General features: G+C 38.1%; 1 long non-coding RNA gene across 1 annotated transcript in view; it reads left to right on the top strand.

The window, feature by feature from the left end:
- The window catches only part of LOC115942533 (uncharacterized), a 262,660-nt gene that overhangs the window by 115,683 nt on the left and 127,500 nt on the right, over positions 1-19,477 (top strand). Inside the window, exon 3 of the long non-coding RNA XR_004077160.2 lies at positions 6,916-7,069. This is a non-coding gene — a long non-coding RNA (uncharacterized LOC115942533). The remainder of the gene's footprint in view (positions 1-6,915; positions 7,070-19,477) is intronic.

Raw genomic sequence — 19,477 nt, 5'->3', positions numbered from 1 at the left:
TATATACATTTTAATGATTACAGAGTTAAGGAAGCAGAAACAAATGGTTTAATATTTGTCTGCTGGTCTCCTATTGATGAGGTGGCCCTAATGGCTGAAAGTTGGGTTTTGGGGGCACTTTATTAGTTTTTGATAGAAGCTGAAACATAAATAGGATGTTAATTGGAAAGTTGAGTGAGCACTATGGATAGGAATCAGTTTGGAAGAATGGGTGCAGACAGCAAATCAGGAGTCTATAATTCCTTGAAATTGGAGGCTGCCCCTGGTCACAGTCTTCCTTGAGCTCTCACATACTGTCACGAATCATATGTCCATTCTGAACATGCTAGAAAAACAGATATTACAGGTTTGGGGAAAATAATCAAGAAAGATCTGTCTCTTCAGTTAAATCTCTCTCTTTGGCAAACACTGAATAAAAATTGTAAAATTAAGATACTTCTAGAATCTTTTAGAGGTGAGGAAAAAGAATGAAAAGCCAATTTTGGTAAGGTGTTAACAAAATATAATTAGGAAATTTACCTGAGAACTTTCTTACCTATCAAATGTCATGCTGGCTTGAAATGTTTTGGTCTGACAAACATGAACTTTTCAGTATAGATATGGTTTTGCATGTTACTAGAAAGGAGCGGTGGTCCATTACGGTCCTCATTCAAGTCTTTGGGACTGTGTTCTTATTTTTTGACTAGTAGCCAGTACATCATAGTATGGGTTGGCATTTTCAGTTTGCTTTTTTCTCACTCCTAGGTCATGTTATAGTGAGATTGTGCCCTACACCTTAACCCATTTGTCAGAACCATAAAGTGAATTCTGTGATTCTTATGGTAAAGTTAAGTTCATTTCAAGGTTTTAGTGGAGGACATTAAAAATGGTCATCACTTATTTGTGCTCAGAGCCAGTTAGGATGCTTGGTTGTATGTCTTAAGTTAGACAGCAGTCAAATACAAAGGCAGCCTCAGAAAGGAACTTGGTATCATGAAAGGTCATGAGATTTAGTAGGAGACAGATCTGCATTCTAGTCTTTACTCTGCCACATACTAATTATGCATCTTGGTTGGGGACATAGCCTCGGCTGAGCCTCCATTTCCTTATTTGTGAAATTGGGTTAATATAAGTATTATAGATTAGCATAAGTGAAGTGTATGTAGCAGGCATTCAAAACACATTAGAGTTCCTCCTGTACTCTCCAGTACTTTTGGTTTCCTCATGTTCAGGTCATATAAGCTGGAGTAAATAAAATAAACCACTGGTTGTGAATGAAGTAATGAAAGTTCAGAGCCCAGAATTAGTACAGACGTGTTAGTATAACTGCACTGAGCTGGACTGTCTATATACCTTAATTTCAGTTCTAGGCTTTGCCACTGGGGTGCTGCGGTTGGATTAAAGTCAGTTGTTGAGAATGAAACCCAGAGATATTGACTCATTAGTAACCCTCTCAGACAACCAAGCTTTGCACATCACTGTTTTTGCCTCTTTAGGCTCGAGAGGTTAAATGACATTTTTTAAAAAAATGAGTTTTCAAGTGCTTGATGATTTCAACTGAGCTGGATATTTAATCTGCTCCACCTTTGACCTGATGAAACTATAAGATGCAGAAACGTGGTATAGTGATTTGACCCCAACGCTAAGAGAAATTTGCTAATACACACACACACACACAGATGTACACACACATGCATGCATAGATATGCACATACACACTTTAGTTATTTACATTCAGAAAAACTATTCTATTTTCAATCTGAGATAAGTGCTTTTAAATGTAAACTTTATTACCCATCCCATTTCTACTGAACATCGAGCTCTAGAGAAAGTGTTCAGGGATATGGTAAAGTCTGTGTGATTTGAAGGAGAAAATTTGCCCATGTGAAAGATATGGGAAGGAGTCCTCACAGATGAGAGAGACAAAGAATTCTTTTCCTATCTTTTCCTATCAAGTTTTGTAGGATGAGATGCAGATCTCATGTGCATAGCTAATTTCTAGTTATTGCAGGTCATGAGACTAAAACCTATATGAGATGCTTTACTTTCTCCTCTTTTCTTACCTCCCCCAAACTATAGCATGGGTTCTGGGAAGCGATCTCTGTGTTGACCACCACCTGCTATCTGCAGAGAGACAAGCAGGTAGCCTGGTCATCTTGCTCTTTCCCATCTGACTATGGAGTGTTATTAGATCTAAGAGAGGGATTATGGCAGGAGGACCTAAACGAGAACCGCAAAAGTCTGTAGAGTACTTTTGGGGATATGCGAAAAGCATTTAACTCTTTATTTAAATTGTATAAAAACAGTAGGAGTAAGTAAGGAGCATTCAGAGAGCAGGATGAGACTGTGAAGGCAAGAATCCTTTCTGCAAGGGCACAAGTGTGTCAAAGCGAATGAACTTTTAACTCCAGTATAAATGGATTCTTCCAACAGAAATTCTCCTGGTAGAAAGCAAGAGAGCCTCAGGGAAAGGATTTAGGACTGAAAAAGAAGCCCTCATATGTCATTTTATTCTTTGTTTTTATAGTTATGTCACATTAACTCTAATGAGGCAAAATGTCTATCAAGCTTTCGAACTATATGAGAAATTTTAAGAAGAATGATTATACACTCAATTGAGAAAATACTCTGGATAGTCAGTTAAATCTTTTTTCTTCTTTTTAAAGCTGACTTTTCAAAAATAGGAGCTTTTTATATTTTGTGCTATGTGACATAACCTAAAAAAAACTTAGAAAATCCTGTGATAAAATTTTAAAGTGAAGTGTTTTGAGTGGTAAAAAGAATATGATGTGAGAAATCTTTCGACATAAAGATGACAAGCAGGTAGACAGAAAAGACTTATGCGTGCCAGTTGAAGAAAAAAAGTACCAAAAAAAAAAAAATACGATACATCATATAACAATGGCCTGGAATGAGTCGTCTTCTTTGTATTTCTTGGGTAAAATCTATTTAATGATTTTAATATTTATCCATTAATTTTTTTTCCATTTGAAGTATAATTCAAAGCTCAATATCAATCCTCAGAAGGTTAAGGCAGGTATTTATTTCAAAATGAAAAAGGATTACAGATTTTCCACATAAGTCATAATATAGAAGAGATGTAGAGTTGGAGACTTTCTGGGGGAAATGTTTTTGTGCCATGACTCTTCTCCATGAAGGTTTGTAATGATGATAAACCTCTATTCCTACCAGGGAAGGAAAAAATTTCAGAACAAATGTAAAAATTTTCTTCCCAGGTAAAAGCAACCCGTTCTATAATTTAATTCTAAGCCAATGTCTGGAATTTCATGGGGAAGGTGAAAAAAATCTCAGTGGTGTTCAGTAAATTGGTTTTAAAATTTGCCTGTGGGGGATGAAAGATACTTTCCCCCGAGGGAAGGTTTCCATTACCCTTCTTACCACCTGGCTTCGCTGAGTTTGTGACAGTAGAAAATGACATACAAAAAAAGCAAGATGGTTTCAACTGTTAATCATCGACTGTTACGATGTCAGGATTGTGTATTTTAAAAAACTCTCTACAAAGGAAAGAAAATATTTATTTATCTGTCATGATGTTGTTCGTCAAATTATTCAAATATCCGTTTTTTGCAAAAAAGCCTAGTCTCTTTCCAGAATCACAGGGGATGTACAAAGTCAATGGCCGCTCCAAATGTTGTGAGTTGGCAAGGACCTTAGGCCTCAGAGAGGACTTTGATCTGCCATTCCACACTGGACCACAATACTTTTTTTCTGATTGGAAGATTAGAGCCTGGAATATGGGCAATGGGACTTGTAATTAAAACATGCTCAGGGGTCTCAGAATGTTAAGCTGATTAAATGTTCAGCTTATGTGGTTATCATTTGGTACTTGGAGAGCTATAAATTATCCCCAAACAACAAAATGGAACGCTCCCAAGGTTCTTCTCAGAACAATTATCATTTTATACCAGTTTATAGAAATTCATCACACTACCATTTACGGATCGGTTACCAACTACTAGGCATTTCAATAGGCTCAATTTCTTTACGTTATCTAGAGATGAGAAAACGGAGGCTCAGAGATTTTTAGGAATTTGCCCGAAGCTATGAAGTAAAACCCATATCTACAGATTGAACCCATATCTACAGTGTCCAAATCTCCTGATGTTTCACTATATCATATTGCCTTCCAAACTGAGAAAAAATGCAATGTAAGTTCAGCAATTCCAAGACATCCCAAACAACAGGGACTTAAAGTTTCTTTCTCCCTTTTGTCATAGTGCAGATTTCCATGTCAGCATCTGCATGGTAGCTCCATGGTACTGGGGACTCAGGCTCTTTCTATCAAGTTGCTGTGCCATCAGTTATGGGATGTGGTCTTTGCCTCTATGGTTCAAGAGGACTCATGGCCATGTCTGCTTCAGCCCATGGAATGGGGCAGGGGGATGGAGGCGGGGAGGGAGGGTATGCTGCTTCCCTTTAAGGGCACCATCACTTTTACTCATGTGCCACTGACTTGAACTTGCTCATGTAGTCATGCCTAGGGAAGGGAGATGGAAAAGGAAGTTTTATTGTGAATAGCCAAGAGACTAGATAGAAGTAGGAGGTTCTATTATTATGGAAAAAGGGAAGAACAATTACTGGAAGTAAATGTGGGCCGTGACGGGAACTTTTCATATAATGGAGCCTACCTGTATCATTTTAGTGAAGATTTTAAGTTCCAGAGAAGCCGTGTAATTTAGCCAAGGTCATATGGAAGTTGGTAGCACAGCAAGGCTAGAAAGCAGTTCTCCTGACCTCTGGGCCTATTCTTTTCTACCATATCAAATTGGCTCTACAGCTTCACCTCTGCTGGTGAAAAAACAATACTGACCAAATTGGACCACTTGGGTCTGAATTATGTTCATCTACACATAAAATATTCCCCAAAGATCGCAAAGATGCTTTGTGCTCTTCTTCCATGAGTTAATTTGAAAAATGCATAAATATTTGTGTATATTTTGAATGAAGATTTTTTTGGAAAGGGGTTTTAAAAAACATTTCTGCATAGCTGTAGAACTGTATTATGTAGGATTTTAGTGCAATTTTCTAATGGACAGAGAAGGAGAATAAGTTCTGGAATTTATTACACTGTGCATTTCACTTGGATTGCCTGACAGATCATTGGAATTTAATTTTAATTAAAAAATACGGTGCATCATAGCCTAATAATCTATAGCCTCACAGTGCCATGCAATTTTTGGAAGGCAATAGAAAATTGAAATCATCTTGGGTATTGAAAATGTTTATGTGTTCAGCCCGTGGACCAATTCACAATTTAATTCTGATTCTTTAAAGACCTATGTTTTGTGAGCATACTGGTTAAGAAAAAAATTAAATTTATTGTGACACATCATCAACTTAGTGCAAAGCTGCTCCCCCAGGGAAGTGGTTGAATAGACAATAGATTGTGCAGGCAGTAAGCAAAAACAAAAACTGAAGTGGAACAGAGACTAATTGTTCCAGCTACTACTATCAGCTCTCCACTATCACCCACTTTCATCCACTGGAGCATCACTTGTTCCGTCTTGCCTACATGTCTTGTGCAAATGTTCATCAATACCAATAACAACATTTCCTATGTATCTGTGCTTTATGCCTTATAAAGTCCTTATGAGATGTAATTTCACTGGAAAAGCAACCCAGTGAGATAGATGAGGGATGGGTAATAATCCCATTTGTACAGATAAGGAAATGAGTCATAAGGGGAGTTATTGTGAGATAGGTTGATTTTTTGCAAAATTAGAAAAAGGGAGAGTCATGTTTGACTATGAGTTTGATGTTTGCCTTTTGGAGGCAGGGTGTTGGGTGCATACAAATGTATGTTTCTGAGACGGAGGGCCAGGTGGCAAAGTTGGAGTCATCCCATCATTATGTCCATGGAAATGGAAACAATATCCAGTCTATTAGTTGAATGCTTTACATAGCTACACTTCTGGCTCTCTATGTGAGTTTTCTCTCTTTTTGTAATATGTGTATTTCAGAGAATTTTAATTCTGGGAGGCTGGAGTATTTGTGCTAAGTTTTACTTTTCTGCCTTTTCTTTCTGTCAGCATCTTTTACCGTGCCCAGAGCCCTTGCTGTCCTGCTATTTCTTGTTGTAGTACTTTGTCTCTGTATTCTGTATCATGGCTCCATTTTCTGCTCGGTTTAGGAGCCCTATTCTGCCATCCTATTTTCTCTTCAAAAGCCTGCCCACCATCAGGAGATGTAGATATAAGTAGAGATATAGAGAGACATAGACATGTATAGAGGCACAGAAAGACATTTGGATGCCCGATTGACTAATACTTTTCACTGGAAGGCCATGGTCTGTGTGGTTGTGTTGTCAATACAAGATTTTCCCCTTGTGATAGGGTAAAGAAGAAAAAAATTGCCTTCTTTCCTTTGGGTCCATTTATTTTGATCTCTCAAGAGGTCAGACTTAGCCAGGTCAATGGAACTGACAAAATTCTATTTCAAACACACTAAGGATTAATTGGCTTATATTTTGGCTTCTCAGTGATTGTTACTGAAACTACTCTAACATTTTTTTTTTCCCTGACATTTTTATAAGCTGAGTGAATATGTGGACTTTGGCTTTCCTTTAGATCTCCTTGATCCCTTGTAGTGTGATATCTCAAGACTCTCTCAGTTTGGTTTGCTACTGTACTGTAAGACTTAAGAAGTAAGAACTATTTATTAAGTTTTAATAGCCTTGGACCACATCACTAGCCTTTTCTGCTCTCTGTGTGTCCTTTTCTCCATGCTCACATCTTTTCAAACAAGGATTTGAGAACAAAACCAATTTTCCATTTCTGCAGGCTAAGAACTTCCCTGGTACAGAATACTATAGGTCTTACTCTTAGCTGAGGGGTTATTGCTGTCTGGAATTGAGCCTTCATGGAGGGTCTTTAGCCTCTTCTAAGGATCTAACTGGTTACTTCGCTGTTTCCCCAGTTAAGGTGCCTGGTACCCTGAAACTCCCTGTGAATTTGCTGGTGACCTCACTCATCAACCTTTGGGATAGCAGTCTGTGTTCTGCTCTCTGCTTTTTGATAAGAGGTACTTGAAGATCTGAGCTTGGCTCATAAGGAGGCTTCCCAGGCAAAAGGTAAGTTTTTGGAATTGGCACTACTGGTAAAGCTTTCATTGTGAAAACATTAAAAGCCCTTGTATAAGCAAAGAAGAAAGCTCTCAGGGTAGCTGGGAACTTTTGCCACCTTCCTTAAACCACCCATTAAAGATTGACCGTGAACTCAAGTCATAGGCTAGGAATGAGAGTAGTATTGTAGAGTTATAGTGTTTAGTTTTTGTATGTTTAAGTATATATGAATATTTAAAAACATATTTATTTCTTCTGATGATTCAATTTGCTGACTTTGTTCTGAATTTGACAGAGAAGAGCAACTCTATTACTTCAATTGAATGTAATTTGTATATAATTTGTGAAATGAGAGGAAGAAATAATTATTGGAAGTTTTTTTTCTTCATGGTGAGCTATTTTAGGATTTTTTTCCTATACTGCGAATACAAAGATTTAAAGAAATTTAGAAAGGTAAAACCTAACATCATTAAAGGTGAATCTGAGTAAAAAGCATGATGAGCAGTAGCACACATTAAGGGTTATTTGTAGAGGGCTCTTTCTTACAAACAAAAACAAAAACAAAATATCAGCAAGAATTTTTATGTGCTGTTATTAAAACAAAAGAAACCCTGAAATAACTTGTCTCCATATTGCATCATAAGATCATAAATATAGGGCTTTGCAATAAAAGGTGACATAATTCTACCTTTTATTGTTTTAGTAAATTTATGGGAAGAGAGTGGAAAATATTACAGAATTATTGCACATCTTTTTAAATTTAGTTCAGTGATTTTTTCCCCTTTATTTCTTAGGACCTGTCCTATATGATCAGCCGGTCTATTACAAATCTCTCCATTCCCTTTGCAAAGTGTGATCTAACAGTAATGCAGTATTTACTCCTAATGATTCTAATTAAGCTTGAGAAAAAGCCAAGATTGAGAATCAAGAACCTTGCCTCGAAATCTGATTTTGGGGAAATCATTTAATTGATCTCGACTTCTGTTTCCTCACTTATAAAATAAGGGCTTGAGTATAAATGCAGTAAGCCAAACTTCCTCAAGGTGTGGATGGGGAAAGCTACGTCGGAGATGTGATCTATGCCTTACCACCCGCACTTAACACAAAGGGGCCGTATGACCGTATACCTTGGTTTTGAGGCCCCGGAACAATAATTCTGAGACTTTAGTGTGCCCGAGAATCTGTTCTCTGAGGACTTATTAAAAATTCATCCTCTTGGGACCCATTACAAAGATTTTGACATGGGAGGTCTGGTGTGCAGTTTAGTAATCTGCATATTCAGCAAGTACCTAGATGCGTCTGATACAGATGATCTTGGGACACCCTTTGGGAGCCTCTGCCTTGAAGGCTACATGGGTATGGATAAAACAGATAAGTACCCAGAAGCTACCAGTTAATAAGATGTTTTCTCACAAGTTTTTTGGAGCTCAGCAGATTTTGAGCTTAGTAATTGGTTGAATTTCTGCTGGGTGTGCTTTTGGATGGAAGTTTAGCTCCAGGCAGAGGGCACAGCCAGAGGGGCTCTGTTGTATCATCTAATTCTGGTTAAGGGAGTGTGGTCTGGTGATTTCCTTCTAGAAGGCTGGCTCTGTCAGTTCTTGCTATGTGATGTGAGGCAAGCTATCTTCCTATGGAAGCCTCTTTTTTCTTGCTCTAAAAAGGAGATACATATAATAAATTTGTTACAATAAATACATAAGATAATGCATGCCAAGCAATGAGCAGAGTGCCTGGAATGTAGTAATGCTGGATAAATGATACTGTTATTGTTGAAGGTAATAGGTGAGACACTTTACAATAAATACATAAGATAATGCATGCCAAGCAATGAGCAGAGTGCCTGGAATGTAGTAATGCTGGATAAATGATACTGTTATTGTTGAAGGTAATAGGTGAGACACTTTGACTTAGTAATCAATTTTTAGTACAATTTAGCTTTTGATTCTCAATTTGTTCTTTAAGCATCTATTAATTAACTGTTTGATGTTTAATGAACAGAGCACTCTGATGTGGTGTGGTTGGGTTACATGAAAAGAAGAGGTAAATACAAAGATGTCCTCAAAGGGAAGCGTAGGCTAGCTTGGTAGATGACATCAACTAAGATAAGGGCGTGGAAACTATGGCAAGATGAGGGAGGAATTCAGCATAGCTTGACTCTGGACGCATCTAAACTCAATTCCAAACTAAGAACCTCCTCAGGTCTGAAAATCCCTGGTCCGGGGTTATGAAGAGGGACTGATGGGAACCTTTCAGTAGTTCTCTTATAACAGAAATTTCCTGTTGTAATGCGTATCCTACTCTGTTATGATTTTCCCTGTCACTAGTTTGGGTAACGAAGGAAATGTTTTTAAAATAAAATAAAATTGAGGAATGATCCTTCTCTTTTTATTTATTTAAGTAATTTATTAAACAGAATTGTGAACAATCAGTGGGAATAAAAAAAACAACAACACAAATTCTTAATACAGGTGGACAGTGGTGTGGGGAGAAAAGATTTCTTTGAATTTAACAATGCTTTCTTGTGGCGTTGTCTCTGGCAGGTCTTCCTAATGAGAGAACACTTCCTTTGACAGACTGCTCAATGCCTTTGCAAAACATACAGGAATCACTACCTGGTCAGAAACACAGACTAAGTAGATAATTCTTCCTGAAAGAAATAATCTCTTCTCTATGTATTTCAGAGGTCATGATAGAAGGGAAAAAACATTAAAATAAGGTTAACTAGATCTGAGTTTCACAAGGCCTGCAAAAATCTGCAACCCAGAGATAAAGAATTCACATTTTATTGTAAAGAAGACAACATTGGTTAAAGACAAGACGCAGTTACTTCAGTTAGAAACAGGGGTCTTCAGAGAGGAAAAAGGGGAATCAGAACTGTCTCTGTTTCCTGACCACTCGGCAACTCCTGCCTGCTTCATTAACATTGGGCAACGTTGTACTTCTAATTAAGAAGTCATTTAAAATAATTTGCAAAGAGCAGGGACATGTCAAGTGTGAAAAGTTCCTCATAGAGGAGCACTTCAGGGCTAATGATGATGAGACCGACAGCAGTTTTGGGGCCTCAGAATCTTATTCCAGCAGCTTGAAAGAGCACCTAATTAGCACCTATGGTTCTGTTAAAAATAAAATAAAGGAACCAATATATGATCCTGGGCCAGGTAATTTTCAGTGGCAAAAAGCTTTCATGTGCTCCAGGAATCTTGCTATTCTAAATAAACCAATCAATAACAAGGGCAAATTCTATTAACAAAGCAATGAATACCTCAGTCGAAATTACAAAGATAAACAGCTCAAAAGGGAAAGGAAGCTGTCAGATTTCTGGGTAATCATGTAAACCAGTAGCAGATCTTCTCTAAGATCAACTTGGATTGTTAAAGAATTTTTGTTTGTTAAAAACCAAAAATTTTGACTTCTTAGAGAATTTATATGACACATATAACATACCGTCTTTAGTGGATAAAGGTGACAGTGGCCTCTCACTTTAGAGTAGTCTCATTGAAAAGACTTGGGAGTCAGAAGAATCTCTGCTCAAATTTTTAATTTGTCACTCACTAAATGAACGATACTGACTCTCCTTTTAAACTTATCTGATCTTCAGCTTCTTCATCTGTATGATGGAAATAGTAATGCTTATTTCACAGAGCTGTTGTGAGGATTGGTTATGATGTATTGTGGGTAGTAAAAAATTGTGGCCATTATTATTCATGTTGTCCAACCTTGGGGATTCATTCACTCAACGACTATTTTTTGAGTGCTTATTCTATGCTAGGCCCTGTAGGTTCCGGGTGGCATTGTCACAAAGATTTGTACTATCTACCTTATTGTGTAGGTGATAATCAATGAACATATGTGAAGATGAAGATGGCTATTCATTTTTAACATTTAGGCCATGGAGATACTGTTTTATGGAACCATTGGAATTCGTGAAAATTTTCAAAATATGGCAAATATTACCATTTTTGGAAGCTCCTATAATTCATTATCCCAACTGCCTCCTGGAGGGGTAGAATGTGACTTTCATCCTCCAAGAATAAACCTTTATTAATATTGAAGGTATTGATCTGAATGTGCCATGGATTCTGAAGGAGTTTTCCAAGATGAATTCTCAAATTGGGTTAGTCATGACCCTCTCATTAAAGTAATATAGTCTTCTACTTGCGTTTCAGAGAAAAAAGTTCATTTGGATTTCTATAATCTGTGTTGTGTATTTAAAACTTAGACTCAAATCATAGCTCACACCATCGGCAGAATTAGTATGGATGGGGCTCTATTCTGATTCCAATCTTAACGGAAGGACTTGAGATAATTAATGGTACCTTAGGAATTCTGCTAATTATACTGGACAACCAGAAAATTTAGTTATATTGTTTTAATTTCCTTATTGATAATTAGGAAATGAGTGTCTTGTACCTACTAGGATTAGCATTACCTATATTTTAACCTTATATAGATAACACTCAGCAGTGTTCTCAAACTTCTGTTGTATCAGAATTACCTGGAGGGCAGTGTTAAAACACAGATTTTGGGGTTGCAACCTCCTGAGTTTCTGGTTCACTAGACTGCGGTGGGGCCAGAGAATATACAGTTTGAATATGTTTCCAGGTGATGCTAACGCTTCTGGTTTGGAGGCCACACTGCGAGATCCACTGGATAAGCATAATCCAGTATAGTTTTTGTTTAGTTGTACAATTACGTTAGTACTAGTATGCTAGTATTCATATAATACCCTAGAGCAAAATGCTTTCTCATATAGTCTCATTTTATCCTTCCAGGAACCCTGGGAGGTAAGCATTATTAGATCTGATTTATAGATGAAAACTGTACTGTAACCATTTTTGGTTTTTCTTTCTTAATAGGCTGTGTGTTCTGTGAGGCCAAATTCTATATCATATTCAGTTTTGCATCCTCAACACATAGCAGGGGTCTGGCAATAAATATTTGTAGAATGAATAGCAGGATTTGCCCCGAGTCACACAGGGAGTTTGTGGTAGAGGCCAGTTTTGAACCTGGACTCCTTCAATCTTAATCTTGTACATTTCTACTCTTGGGTCTACAAATCAAAAGCAAATGTGCTCTCATACTTGAGAAAAGGCAGTCGTTTTTCTGTTGTATCCTGAAATCCTGGGTTCCAAAGCCTGGCTAGCCAAGGTGATTACTATTTGTTTTGAGCTATATTGTTAACCACTGAAATGCAACAGATCAGTTATGTCTCACCCATTTATTCTTTCCAAGACTGCTTTGCCACATGCAGGCCGTCCTCAGTTTGCACAGTAGTTCAGGATAGTAAAGTGACTGTGCAAGCTGAAACCATAAAAAGTGATTTTAATAATCAATGGGGAAAGTGGAATTATTTTTTTTGTCTAAACATTAAAGATTGTCATACTGTCCATTATAAATGTACAGGGAAAGGAAAAATATAATAAGACTAATATTCATTTAATACATTGCAACTTAGAACATTAGAAGTATTGAGAACTATTCAGTTCAGAATTGTTTTATTTCTTTGTAAATAACTTATCAAGCATTGTTTGTACAGCATTTGGCTTTCTCATCATATAACTCAAGACATGGAGCAAGCATCTTTTTTATGCCTCAGAAAACTCTCCTATTCCTTTTTAAGTTTGGATCAGTTTCCAACATTTTATCCCTTGTACTTTCAACACTGTAAAATATCTCTGAGAGTTTTTAATGTGAAGATTTTTGCTGGTGTCACTTCCTCTGGGATATCTTCATCCTTTTCATCCCAACCACTTTCCTCATTTATATTGATAAATTCTCCTTCATCAAATTTTCTGGCTGCATACCTAGTCTCTTGTGCAGTAGCAGTGCAACATTCCCATGGTCAGCTATTTCTTCTGTAACTCTTTGGAATCTGGGTGTAAATTTCACAAAAGCATCTTTATCTGAGCTACAGCTTCACCAGATAACATTAATCAATTCGTGCTGACTTATGAAACAATGAAACTAGCCTCTACTGGCGGTGAAAAGTCCTTTTTCAGTCTCCTAGTAATTACAGTTTTCTTTCAATGTGGCAGCTAACTTCACTGCTTTGTTTTCAGTGCTAACGAAACTGATTGGGACTTGTTTTTTTTTTTTTTTAATTTATTTTTATTATTATTTTTTTTTATTCTTATGTTAATCCCCATACATTACATCATAAGTTCTAGGACTTGTTTTTGATTACCATCTTCAGTGTAAAATAAAATGGTAAATGCCGTATTTCAACCATAAGTGGCTTTCTGTTCCTAATTCAGTTTCACTAAAACATACGGAATTGACTTTACCTTGTTTTTTATATTCACCGGACTTTTTTCAGCTTGGGTTATACTGCACCTTCTGGTAGCCCTAGAAGTTGTTCTATCTTCATGAACATTTTCTAATTAATAACAATTTTACTTTTTTTTTTGCTACATTTTCATCTTTGTCAGTTCTTTTGATTACCCATTTTCGTAAAATGGGTTTATCACTTGTCGAAAAGGAGAAAACACAACCACACGCTTTACCGTCTGTGTGTGAACTGAATGGCAGATGTGGCTCGATGAGGAACTGACAGACCGTGAAAGAAGCGATGTGGTCAGTCATTGATTGTGATGCGCATTGGTTTCCGTGCAGTGATTTGTGCACTGAAGAGCTAGCAGTGAAGTTTGCACTTTATACCTTTACTATACTCCCAGGTGACTTACTGTATTTGAAATTTGAACCACGTTATTGGGAAATTGATGTTATTTAACTAAACCATGGCAAATAACTGTTGTGCATATCGGAACTGTGCAATGGGAGGACTGCCTAAAGAAGAAAAAGTTTATCTCGCATACGAGAGGAAAACTATTTGTGTAAGTTCAGAGCCATCCGCTGTAAAAATAGTGCCTCCAAATATTTTCTAAGTTTTTTAAAGAAACAACTTTCCTTTTGCCCCAAGGTGGACTGATTAAATTAAGAAACCTGATACACATATTCTAATATCATTTAAATATCTAATGTATTAGAAAGAGAGAGGGGAGAGATGTATAAATTCCTGTTTGTTTTTAAAATCCAGTACAACTTAAATCAACCTGTAGAGATAATTTAAATGTTGGAATATACAAGGACTATGCTGAGATTTGATTATTTAAGTTTTGTGCTACTCTAATTTTCTTTCTGTGATGTTTCTTCCCCACGAGTATTTCAGTGGTTGTAAATAAAATGGATAAATTGCTCAGCTAGACTAGGTGAGCTTGACTCTCTGAAGGAGGGAGAATTCGGACGGAAAGATCATTTGTCTAAGTCCTTGAGTTTTTATTTTTTTCTATGTAAGGATTTTATTTATTGTGCTATGCGCAGTATGGAACAGGTGGAGAGGTTTCTAGGCATTTATTCATTCACTCACTGCCTACCACAGTGCTTGGCACATATTTGGCATCCCATAAACCATTTTACTGAGCCCCTACTGGGCCCTGGGAATGCAAAGATAATTCAGACACGATCTTTGTGGACACAGAATGGAGCTCCCTGTACCATGCCTTTCTGCTGAATCTCCAGTATTGTACAATGATAATACTAATGGAATTTTTAATTTATTCAGTGCCTGCAGCGCACCAACAACTCTTTCAGACCTTTGCTGACATTATTGCTGTAGTTATCTGAAGCCGAGATTGGAGATTTTACTTGCAAGGTGGTTAACTCACATGTCTGGCAAGTCTTGCTGGCTGTTGGATAGGGGCCTCTGTTCATCTCTGTTGGCCTCTCCTTGGGGCCACTTGAGTCGTCTTACAATATGTCAGTTGGCTACCTCCAGGGAGAGTGATCCAAGAGGTCAAGACAGAAGCTGCAATGTTCATTATGCCTCGCAGTGAAAGTCACACGTCATCACTTTCTCAGTACTTTATTGGTCACATGGGGCTAGCCATGATTCTGTGGAAGAGGGCGCTATACGAGGGTATCCATGCCAGGAGTTATTTATATCTATGAGACATAAATTATCATCCCATTTCATAGATGAGTAAACTGTGGTACAACTAGTAAGTGGTAGAACTGGGATTTGAATGCAGGCATTTTAGCTCCAAAGTTCATACTCTTCAGCATCATGCTATCAGGTAAATTATACTTTAATTTTGGCTGTCATTATTAGATATGGTTTCCATACATGCTGGGAATTTATTAGCTCTTTATTCTGTTTTATGGGTCTATTTGTCATCCCTATAGCAGCAGCATGACACTGTTTTTGTTATTATAGCTTTATAATTTTTGTGTCCGGGATGATTCCTCAAGTTTATTCTTCTTCTTTATGAGATCCTTAATTATTCATGGATCACTGTACTTCTATGAACATTTTAGAATAGTCTGTAATAGTCCAGGAAGAATCTGGTTGGTGCTTTGATTGGAATTGCACTGAATGTATAGATCAATTTGGGAAGAATTGACATCTTTAAGATATTTTGTATCCTTTCTTCAAACATTTGAGTCTTGAATATGGTATATATATCCATTGGCCTGTCCTATCTTTTCATAGGTCTGGACACCTTTCTGTGAGTTCAGTCAGGGCAGTAATTGGTTCAGTTAGCTTTTTTTGTGTGTTGCTGTCACTTAATCTTATTTGCTGCTTTAGTCTTCTGCTTGTTTTAAGTTCCCTAATTTAGAAAGAAGTGTTGCTTCATCTGTACTTTGTCATATAGTAACCTATAGTTCTTGTGAAATTCCTGTCATTCTTACTTTTCTATATTTACACCCCTTTATATGCTGAGAATACCCTGAGACCACTTCAACTTCCTGCTTATTGAACACCAACCCCAGGACCCCTTCTCACCTCTCCAGATTTTTGGAGGTTTTTCAATATGCTTTGTCAGATCTGCCAGGAGGAAGAGTTGGGTAGAGGTTAGGGGAAGGAGAGGTATGTTGAGAAGGTTGGACACATGGGTGAGGAGGTAACAAAAGCCATTTGGTTAATGGTCTCTAGGCCAGTGACCACTGCCAGGAAGGTTCATTTGGGCATAGAGTCTGAATGTCTTTTATCCTTGGAGCTCATACTCATCATACTCCCCATTCCTCATCTCATGCCTCTTTAGTATTCTAGAGTGCCTGGTAACCCATGGAGAAACAAAGACTCAATCACCACATTCTTGTTTTACAGTATGAAAGCACATTTCTTTGATTTCATGTTATGTAAATGACTTAACATTGTTCCTTAAACAATTGACTAAATATAACAGTGCAATTTCTTATTTATGATGAGTTTTAATAATTAAGGAATGTAGCTTTGGAGGAGTGGGGGTTAAATCCTTAAGGTCACATTAATGCTGAAAGCTCTTAGGTACCATATAAGTCCCTATATAGCACTTCAGTGAACTGAAGGAAGCTGTTTAGATCTCAGCAAAAACTTTCTGAACCCTTAAATCTGTCCCATTATTTACCATTTATAAGAAGTCCCCAGTGAAAGGGGCCACTATACATACAAGACTAGGGTATTTTATTTTATTTTTAACATTTCAGCTATTTTTAGTTAAAGAAAAACAGCTAAGGTATTTTAATCTTAATTTTGCAATGGCTCTAATCTTAACAAGGGATTTTAAAAATACATGTTAATAATGAAATCCAAATAACCTAGGGAGAGTCCTATGGTGTTCTAGTGGCACAGTCATTGTGGGCAGATTTCCTTGTGAAACTTTAATGCCTGTCCTGGGAAAGACATTGAGTACAATGCTGACGGAAGGGGAAAGTTCTCACTGTGTGAAGTATCTCCATTGCTATTCAGTATTTACTGGCATAATAGAAGCTCTTGGGAACAGATATTCCCTTGTATGTGTTAAGCCTCATTTACAGCCAGAATTTCTTCAAATACTCCATTCGTGTTCAAGTTGTAGGTGGAAATGCAGCAGTTCTCTAAAAGGGCAAATTCTGGGTGTATGTAGGAGTATTTGCTGTTTCAGTTGCTTTTTTAAAGAGCAATTATTTTTACTTCTTCAGTCCCTCTCCCCGTGTTCAGCTCATAGCCCTACATGTAGTTCTGTAAGACAGAAGACATGGGGCAAAGGAACCATTCCCAGTCTCATGCTTTTGTTTGGATAAGTGGCATCAAAAAGAACTGAAACTTCAGTGCAGCTTTTTAAAGCCTGACTTTTATAAATTTGTGTGATCCAGAGCAGAGCTGAAGTTCATTCAGCGCAAATTGTACTCTCCTCCTTTCCTCTTTTGGAACATGGCTCACAAGTGGAAGGGGTGTTGGTGATTACCTTCAGTTTCAAAATTTTTACTTGAACTTTTTCCCGTCCTTGGATCTAGAGATTTTTCTTTGGGGGGTCCTAATGAGATGAGTGGGTTAGGTATATAGTGCTTCAGTAAATATGGACCCCTTAGATATAATGCAGACAGAAATGGGGCCTAGCCTTATCTACCGGTGCATGCACAGGCATCAGGGACCACCCTTGGAAACAAAGAACTCATCACTTTGAGTTGAATGCCACTGTGGGACATTGAGAACTGGAATGTGGTTAGCTTTTTTCACTCCAGAAACTTATCATTGTTGCCATCCTTATCTCGTTTAAGGAAGAGATTCCATGATTCAAAACTTGGATGTATTTCATGTACCACAGTCATGTTCTTCCCTTCCTCCATCCCTTGCTTCCAAAAGGAGCGGAGAGACAGGAAAAGAAACCCAAGGGCGAAAACGCCAAGTGTGTGATAGCCAGACTGGTGGAGGGAAGAACGTGGGGGAGGGCAGGTGGTGGATTTTGTGGGCAGTGAAAGATCTGCCTTCTGGTGATGTTGCACAAGTCAGCTAATCCTTGGCTTCACTCTCCCCACATGCAGATTTAGAGATTGTAATTTGGGTCCTTTCTACTCTAAAAGTATATGATGTCTTAATTCCTTCCAAGGTCTCTCTCAATGTCCTCCTGGCCTAGCTACCTCAGATGTCACCGGTGGACCCTGGAGCTTGTCAGAAAGGTAGACTGTCAGGCCCATTCCAGAAGTATAGAATCGGAATTTATGTTTTACCAAATTTGCTGGTTGATCCATGTGCCTATTGCAGTTTCAGAAACTGCTCTATGGGAAGGCTGTTATTATCTTGTTTTAGGTTAAAAACAAAAAATCCACTAACCAGCCAACCAACCAAACAAAAGATCTTAGAGATTCACCTATTGGTAGGTCTCTTCTGTATTGTAGGATCTTTGGACCATGGGGGAAATGTTGAGTGCCCATAAATACTCAGTATGTCCAGTACTGTTTGTCCTCCAAGCCTATGCCCTGTGGGAAGGCTTTTAGGTTTGACATCCATCTGGCTCCTCAGTGAAAGCATACAGAGACTGGTCTCTGGTTACTTGGTTCATTGGTCCTCCTCAGAGTAGGAGGCTCATGTTCATCTCATCTTCCCTTTATGGTGTATCACATTAATGAAGCACTTTCATGCCTTCTGTTTTTCACAGTAGTCCAGAGCAGGAGGCAGGGCAGGCACCATTGCCCTCCACTGAGTGAAGAGCTAAGAGTCAAGTCTCTGAAGGTCAGAGCAGCTGAGTAATAGACTGGAGGTCCCAGGGTCTCCTCCTCCAAGTCCTGGGCTGCCACACCCTTTACAGAGAGCACATACTTCCATTAGAGCTGCATATTCTTTCCAGGGCTTATAAAACCCTTTTTCTTGCAACATAAGTAGGTTTCATGCCTATTTTATAAGATCTGAGACATAGGGAATAGAAAGACCACAGGCGGAACACAGGCTCCTGAAATCCCAGGCACCAGGGTAGCACCATTGGGCAGCATGACCTCTCTATTTATACCTAACACGCACCTGGGGCATTGGACTGTTCAGCACAGGAGGATTTCTGGCTGTACTTTCTGTGGCTCCCCACCCAGCTCAGCTATACCGGGACACCTGACGGCCTGGGAACTGGGGGTGAGGGAACTCTGGCTTTTCCTTCTCAACTTGCTTTTCTTTCATCTTATGAGATATGATTCCCTCCTACACATGGTTCCTTCCCTAGTTCACATATTTTACTTGTTTTAAGAAGCCAGAATCAATATTTTGCTACCCACTGGTCAGGCTGTGAATACATTTTTATTTCCAGTTCTTCCTTCCATATAGGATTCTGTAGGGGGTCTAATTTTTTTTTTTTTTTTTTCACCAAGAGGAGGAACATGCAAAGCTGTCTCCTAATCCTACCTATGTAGGACTGTGGCTGAGATTCAGTTCTGCTCTTGAGGAGTGTAGTGTTTCCTGGGCAGAACAGCTGGAAATTGGTCAATTAAAGGGTCTTGTTGGCAAGATGTTGAAACGTGAATCATTAGCAGGTTTGCTGATCTTTTGACCTGCACCCCCTCTAAAAGCTGATTAGAATTCTATTTTTGGTCTGCTTTGCCTTCATTTAGACATACATTTCATGCTTCCTAAATTTTGAGAATTTGGCATGTCCAGCTAATGAATCTGTCAACATTTTGGAGCAGAGTTGAAGT

The sequence above is a fragment of the Leptonychotes weddellii genome, chromosome 1, assembly GCF_054177405.1.
Source record: "Leptonychotes weddellii isolate Sample4059 chromosome 1, ASM5417740v2, whole genome shotgun sequence".
NCBI lineage: Eukaryota > Metazoa > Chordata > Mammalia > Carnivora > Phocidae > Leptonychotes > Leptonychotes weddellii.
This window is presented reverse-complemented; position numbering and strand designations above follow the sequence as displayed.